Consider the following 8,516-nt stretch of genomic DNA (forward strand, 5'->3'; position numbering starts at 1 on the left):
GAACACTCTGAGATGTGCAGGGAGGCCTTTCTCGAGATCCAGACTGAAAAGTGTAATTCTAACCGAGTCTAATAAGTCCAGATCAGATTCTGTAGTGAACTGCATGAGGCTTATGAACAGAGATTATCACTAATGATCTCTCACGTTGCTACCTAATCTTGCCTCATTAATATACAGGCTCCCATTCTTCCTCCAGCCTGGATAGACGCTGTGCATTCCTGGCAACTCTATCTTCAATGTTGGACACATGGCAACAACATCTTGGGGCATTCTCCTTAGGTAGCACATGCACATCATATCCCAGATGCTAGAATCTGATATGTGCCAGCCTCTCTGCTTACTGTACAGATACTGTATTGACTTACTGCACCCTCTGCATTTAGTATTGCACTTGGGAGCGCATTGGCACTTCTCATTCCATTGCTGCTGGAAGGACACTGTGCCATGTTGGATAAGCATCCAGTTCAAGGACTGGACCAGAGAGCATCTCAGGGCTGCTCACTCCGCTCTGCTCACTCACTCTCTGTGAACCCGAATGTTTGCAGCATTCCTGCCTCATTGCCTTTTTGCACTTTGCCCCGTCAGCCAGAATTTACAGGCTCACAGTCTGTCTTGCTGTTGAGTACAGACACAAATCCAAGCAACCTGTTATGGTTCTCAGCATTCATCCTTTATGGAGTGTGAACATGTTGCTGCATGGTACCTTGCTACATTTTATGCCAACAGCTTATATGAAGGGAAGTGGTCAAATCAAGGGGGCTACTGTCAATCAGAGAGTTCTGGTACAGTCAGTCAAGGGCAATGTTAACTGACAGTCCAGGGGCTTGTTCATGGTCAGTCATTCACATGGGGCAATCAGGGCTAAGATCTCCATCTCACAACAGTCTAGGGAATTGGTCAGTCAGTCCTGCAGATCCAGTACAAGCAGTCAAAAGTGTGTATTTCATCAGTTGTGGATCTACACAGAGACATTAAGAAGTATGGTCAGTCATTTATCAGGCAGTGCATCCAAATCAATCACAGTGGTGCTCCACAGTCAGTGTGGGAGTTTGTTCAATGAATATCAAGGAGGGAATTGATTACAGGGAACACTGGTGTGGTTGGGAAATGGGTGCAATTAAGGCTTGAGATTGGAGGTGGCAATCTGGGGCACTGAAGGGAACAAGGATTTTGATGAACGAAAATTCAGCAGCTAAGAGGAGGAGCTGATAGTACATGGGATGCTGAGGGAGGGGTGTTATGGGCTATGGTTAACTCCTGTGGCTTTGTAGGAGCAATGCACAACACAATGGTGGGCAGGACTAAATTGCAGGGATGGGCTCAGGGGATATGGATGAAAATTGCTGTTGTACCTCCAGGTGGCAGGTGAGAACAAATGAGGGGTCAGCTGGGATGGGCTATCTGGAGAGTAACGGGTAGAAAAAGACATAGAGATGCAGGCGAGCTGCATAATGACCAAGCTAAGCCTAGGACACACAATGCCTAGTGTGCCCTGCATTACCTTCCACAATATCTTCATTTCTAAGTGCACCCTACAAATGGAAAATAGTTGCAATCATTCCCAGAGTAGGTATGGGTCTATGCTGTTTTTTGGCCCCATAGCATGGGCTTCACTTGTGAATGATGAGCGGTTCTTCAAGGGGCATTTGTATCTATTATGTACTTGCAGAGTGCAGATTGAAGTCATGTTGTGTGATGATATGAGATGCAGTGTACAACTGTGTGGGGTACAAATGTTGATCACGAGCAATATTGACAATGTCATTGGTTCATGCAGAATGATGATAAAGACCTCTGTAAAGCAGAACAAATCCCAGGCAACTTTAAAAGAGGCACCTGAGGGCCACAAAGCACAAAACAAATAAAAATCTGCATAGGCTGCACAGAGGCATGGAACTGGTTCTCTCTCAACTTGATCAATAGGTATAATGTATGATAGTCTTTTTGTAAAGATACCTTTCATAGTTGATGTGGGACTAGGAGTGGAAGGCTCCAGTACTCATACAACATTTGCAAAGTCTTACTGTTTCCTGGTGGTATTTTTATTGGAAAAAGGACCAAGGTTAAAGTACATAAGACCATGTGGTATAGGAAAAGAATTCGGACATTCAGCCCATTGAGCTTGCTGTGCCGTTCGCTCATGGCTTATATGTTTGTCAACTCCATTTTCCTGCCTTATCCCACTATTTTAAATCCCCCTACTAATCAAGAAATTATCTATCCCTGTCTTAAGTACATTCAATGACTTGGCCTCCATAGTCTTCTATGGCAATGAGTTCCACAGATTCATCACCCTCTGGCTAAAGAAATTCATCCTCATTTCAGTTCTAACAGGTCATCCCTTCACTCCAAGGCTGTGCCTCCCAGGTTCTAATCTCTCCTACTAGTGGGAACAACTTTTCAAAGTCCACTGCATCCAGACCTCTCAGTATTCTGTACCTTTCAATCAGATTCCTGTCTCGTCCTTCTAATCTACACTGAGTACAGACCTAGAGTCCTTAACTGCTCCTCATATCACAAGACCTCATTCTCAGGATCATTCTTGTGAACCTCCTCTGGACTCCCTTCAAGGCCAGTATATATCTCTCCAAGGTCTAAAACTCTCCACAATATTCCAAACCCAGACTGACCAAAGCCCTACACAGCCTCAGCAGTACATTTCCACTCCTGTATTTCTGCCCTCTTGAAATCAATACTAACATTGCATTTGCTTTTCTAACTACCAACTGAACCTATGTGTTAACACTAATAGAATCCTGAGCTAAGAATCCCAAGTCCTTTCACGCTACAGATATCCAAAGCTTTTCCCCATTTGAAAAAGAATCTATGCATCTATTCTTCCTTCCAAAGTGCATGACATCACACTTTCTCACATTGTACTCCACCTGTCACTTCTTTGCCAACTCTGCTAACCTATCCAAGTCCTTCTACAGCCTACCTAGCTCCTTGGGGTTTATAATGCTGTAGATGGAGCAAGGTCCCATTATATGTACAAGGAAGTGTCTGCTGTGCCATGAGAAGTGTTGGTTTGTGGATGCTCTCTGATTAAATTGACGGTGAGGGGCAACTTTTGATTGCCAACACTTGATAATGTATATCTGGGTGTCAGACTTGGCACTGGCGACATGGAATTGATGAGTATTTCCAGTTCTAGTGAGTGGGAGAATTGGGCTAGCATTCATTGAGAAGGTGTCATAGGGGTAGGGTAGGTAGTTAATGAAGTGGGTTTGTGATGATCATGCAAGAAACCTTGCTGGACTTCATGAGAGAAACCCTCCATGAGACATAATGAAAATATCAGTGAGCCAAAATATCAGATGATCCATCTCCATGTCTAAGGTTGACACCAGAAGGGTTGCAGCCTTGCAAAACTTACAACTGCACACACACATTACTCAAGGAATTGAATGTTCAGGTGTTTAGTTTAATTTGGGGTAAGAGAGAGATCAAATGCAGGGTATTTTGGGCTAATAAGAACATGGTGTTGCATTTTCCCAAGATTGGCTAAGTGTCAATTTCAGGGAGTTTCATGGATGGTTTCCCCCTGTGAGCCCTGGTGACTTTTCTCACACAATTTTGCTTTTGTTAGTAAGTAAGCATTCCAGGTCCACATTATCACCTTTGTGCAATCCTGCACTCAGCAGTGGTGAAAAAATGTGCAGTGCCTCAAAGCATTCATGCTGCAAGTGCTATATTTAAATCCTGGATGCAAATTAAGTTAAACACTGCCAGACTATGAAGTAATCACACAGTTTAGTTCAATTTAGTGCAGTGACCATGACCTGGAGTGCTGCAAGCAGGTTAAGAATCTTCTATGCTCTGCAAGAAAATTTGCCACTGTCTTCTTCCTGTGACCTTATATTTGTTCTAACTCTGCTAACGTGCCCATGTCCCACCAAGGCCTCAGGCCTATCAATCTAAATACTGCATTCAGCATCTCTCCTTGATGGTTGTCCCAAACCCAGTCCCTAGATTATTAAACATTCTTGCCCTCTGCTCTTCCAATTCATTCATTTGGGTCACCTCACTATCTGCTGTGACTGTGACGGCTCATGATTAATTGGAGCACATTCCGTATGTTTTCCATGTAAACTGCTGACACATGTTGGAGATGCAACATTGATGTGGCACAGTACCACAGCAAAATGTCATCCTCTTGACTGTCCATTACTGGCACAAATGACAAGTTGCCTACCTGGGATTAAAAAAAAGACAAAGTAGAGATATTGTGAGCATCCATAAAGTAAGTGAGCATGAAGAAAGAAAGCTGAGATAGTCCTGTTCTAATCCATGAGATGGATGCCTATCCCTGTGCCCTGTCAGCAGCAGAATAAGGTAAGGAGTCGATGAGAACCAACTTACAATATTGAAATGGTGAACTGTATTTTAATTGTATGATTAGGTTAGATTCCCTATAGTGTGGAAACAGGCCCTTCAGCCCAACAAGTCCACACCCACCCTCCGAAGAGCAACCCACCTAAACTCATACCCCTACATTTACCCCTGACTAATGCACCTAACACTATGGGCAATTTAGCCATGGTCAATTCACCTAACCTGCACATCTTTGGAAGAAAACTGGAGCACCTGGAGGAAACCCACACAGACACAGAGAGAATGTGCAAACTCCACACAGACAGTTGCCCGAGTCTGGAATTGAACCCAGGTCCCTGATGCTGTGAGGCAGCAGTGCTAACCACTGAGCCAATGTGCTGCCCCAAATACATAGAATCCCTACAGTGTGGAAGCAAGCCATCCAGCCTCTCGAGTCCAAATTGACCCTCTGAAGAGCACCCCAACCAAATCCATCCCATCCCAGTAACCCTGCATTTCCCACAGCCAACCCAGTTTGCTCCATCCCTAGACACTATGGTTAGGTCAATCCACCTGACCTGCACATCTTTGGACTGTGGGAAGAAACCGGAGCACCTGGAGGAAACCCACGCAGACACAGGGAGAACGTGCAAACTCAACACTGAGAGTTGCCTGTGACTGGCATCGAACCCGAGTCCTTTGCGCTGTGAGGCAGCAGTGCTAACTATTGAGCCACTCCAATTCCAAGTGAATGTGGTGAGGTTGGTACTTTGTTGATGCCAACCTCTATGAATGGTGGGTGCAGGCAGTCGCTGTCCATGAAGGATGCCCTGAGGTGTTAGGGAATGCCACATTAATGGATACCCAGAAAAGATGCGGGCAAGCTGCAGTCACCAAGTTACAACTCTGACTTTCAGGTCAGGGGTTGGCACTGTCTATTTTCTCACTGGTACCTGAGAGATTAGTCAGCTACACATAAATGAGGTGAGATGAAGTAATAATATGATGTTACTACATGCAAGTAGATCACTCACTGCTCACTAGTGAGATTTACTTCTGGCTGTTGAAACTTTAAGTGGGAATCAGATTATTTTTTCTGGCCAGCAAGAAAGTTAGAAAAATACAGTGAGAGTGGAAAGATAAGATACTTGCTGTCCAGAAAAAATGTGCAGATGCTTGGGAAATACATAGAACATAGAAAAGCACAGCACAGAACAGGCCCTTTAGTCCACGATGTTGTACCGGGATTTAATCCTAATGTCAAATATAACCTACACACCCCTCAACTCACTGCTATCCATGTGCATGTCCAACAGTCGCTTAAATGTCCCCAATGACTCTGCTTCCACCACCACAACTGGCAACATATTCCATGCATTCACAACTCTCTGCGTAAAGAACCTACCTCTGATCTCTCCTTTGTACCCTCCTCCTAATATCTTCAAATACAGTTCATTAGATGTGTTTCTGCAGGAGGAGAGAGTGAACAGGAACACCAGATTGGTTTTAGTGTTAGGATTAACAGAGACACTCACCAGATTTTCACCCCAGGGTGGTGGACCTGATGCCTGAATTATTCCTGAGCACCAACCCTGCATCAGAACAGCAACATTGATATGATTTTCATTTGCAAAGTTCCTAAATGGTCTATGGGATGGTTTTTGTCCCCAGTGGAAGCATGGGAGGAGTATGGAGGTGAGATGTAGGTACCAAGAGCCATTTCAAAAAGGTGAATGGTACCAATGTTGAGTCTTGTCATTTACAACTTCTTAGCATCTAGAAGAAGAAATATGCCTGAAGATACAGAGAGAGACTAGATAGAAGTGCTAAGAGAGGTCAACAACAGTTGATGTGGATCCAGTGCAAAAAACAATTCAATGATATCATAAGGTCTTGAAAGGTGAGTGATGAGTCACACTGGGATTCTGACAAGCAGTGTCATTTAGTAGCTCAACCTCCAGGTGAAGTGTATGGTGGATATTCTTGCCCAATATACACTGTTGTTCTGCACCCATTGTCACTTAATGGGATTGGATCTGAAGTGTCACTTGCTGAGTAGGTTAAGTCCTCACTATCAGTAAAGGATCAGCTGCAGATCGTAGAGGGGCCCAACTCAGGCAACATCAATCTCCTTGGTAGGGAGAGATGTTCCTGAGCAAGTACTGTCACAGCATGCCTCTGCATTTCCATGGGCGGCACGGTGGCACAATGGTTAGCACTGTTGCCTCACAGCGCCAGAGGCCCGGGTTCAATTCCTGCCTCAGGTGACTGACTGTGTGGAGTTTGCACATTCTCCCCGTGACAGCGTGGGTTTTCTCTGGGTGCTCCGGTTTCCTCCCACAGTCCAAAAATGCGCAGGTTAGGTGGATTGTCTGTGCTAAATTGCCTGTAGTGTTAGGTGAAGGGGTAAAAATGTTGGGGAATGGGTTTGGGTGTGTTGCGGGTCGGTGTGGACTTGTTGGGCCGAAGGGCCTGTTTCCACACTAAGTATTCTAATCTAACTCACACACTCACTTGCTCAGCCTTGATCAAGAGTAGAACAAATGGCACTGGGTGAGCAATACATTATGTGTAAATAGGAGGAAGAGAGTGAGCGAGAACTGGCTTTTAGCAGTGATCTTTGGATGACAGAGGACAGCCACTGCCGTGCAAACCTTGTACTGCTGTCCTGAGCTGCCTTTCTTTGCTTTCCTAGGCTTTCCTCTACCAACTTCTGCTGGCCAGGTGACACCAGCAGCCTCACATCTCTCTCAGGACCCTTACTAAATTGAAGTCTCTCAGTACCAATAACTGTAACGATTGATGTCAGTGATTGAGCAGCTCACTCGGCATAGCTATTGCTTAAAAGGGCTGACTATTACAATCATTAGTACTCCTGACATCCCCATGTGTTCATGACAACTGCACCCAGGCACGTCACCAACCATTCTGCTTAACTCTTACTTCCTGATTGAAAATGTAAAGCTATTGCTCCAACACCTCTTATTGTAATGAGCTCAGTAATCAACTAATTAAAAATGTGCAAATTTTCCAGCTCATCTTGCCAACCTCCTTTTGAAAAAAAACTTGCTGCATTTAAGAGGCATCAGGATCCACTAACACCACCCAAGACTGCAGTTTCAATGCATGTCTGTAGCAGACCTCGCTGTCATTGGTGGTTGATGGCCTCCTTCTTCAAGGACTGCAATTTCCCGCCAGACGTAGTCGACGATGCCCTCCACCGCATCTCTTCCACTTCCCGCTCCTCCGCCCTTGAGCCCCGCCCCTCCAACTGCCACCAGGACAGAACCCCACTGGTCCTCACCTACCACCCCACCACCTCCATGTACAACGTATCAATCCGCCGTCACTTCCGCCACCCCCAAACAGACCCCAGCACCAAGGATATATTTCCCTCCCCACCCCTATCAGCTTTCCGTAGAGACCACTACCTCCGCGACTCCCTTGTCAGATCCACACCCCCCACCGACCCAACCACCACTCCCGGCACCTTCCCTTGCAACCGCAGGAGGTGCAACACTTGCGCCCACACCTCCCCCCTCACTTCTCTCCAAGGCCCCAAAGGAAACTTCCATATCCGCCACAGATTCACCTGCACCTCCACCCACATCATCTACTGCATCCGCTGCAGCCGGTGTGGCCTCCTCTATATTGGGGAGACAGGCCGCCTACTTGCGGAGCGATTCAGAGAGCACCTCTGGGCCACCCGGACGAACCAACCCAACCAACCTGTGGCACAGCATTTCAACTCCCCCTCCCACTCCACCGAGGATATGCAGGTCATTGGACTCATCCACCGCCAAACCACAACAAACCGACGGTCGGAGGAGGAGCGTCTTATCTTCCGACTGGGAACACTCCAACCGCAGGGGATGAACTTGGACTCATCCACCGCCAAACCACAACAACCCGACGGTCGGAGGAGGAGCGTCTTATCTTCCGACTGGGAACACTCCAACCGCAGGGGATGAACTTGGACTCATCCACCGCCAAACCACAACAACCCGACGGTCGGAGGAGGAGCGTCTTATCTTCCGACTGGGAACCCTCCAACCGCAGGGGATGAACTTGGACTTCACCAGTTTCTTCATCCCCCCTCCCCCCACCTTGTCTCAGCCGGATCCCTCCAGCCCGGCACCGCCCTCCTGACCTGCAGTCTTCTTCTTGACCTCTCCGCCTCCATCCTACTCCGACCCATCACC

Source organism: Chiloscyllium plagiosum, chromosome 29 (genome assembly GCF_004010195.1).
Source record: "Chiloscyllium plagiosum isolate BGI_BamShark_2017 chromosome 29, ASM401019v2, whole genome shotgun sequence".
Taxonomy (NCBI): Eukaryota; Metazoa; Chordata; class Chondrichthyes; order Orectolobiformes; family Hemiscylliidae; genus Chiloscyllium; species Chiloscyllium plagiosum.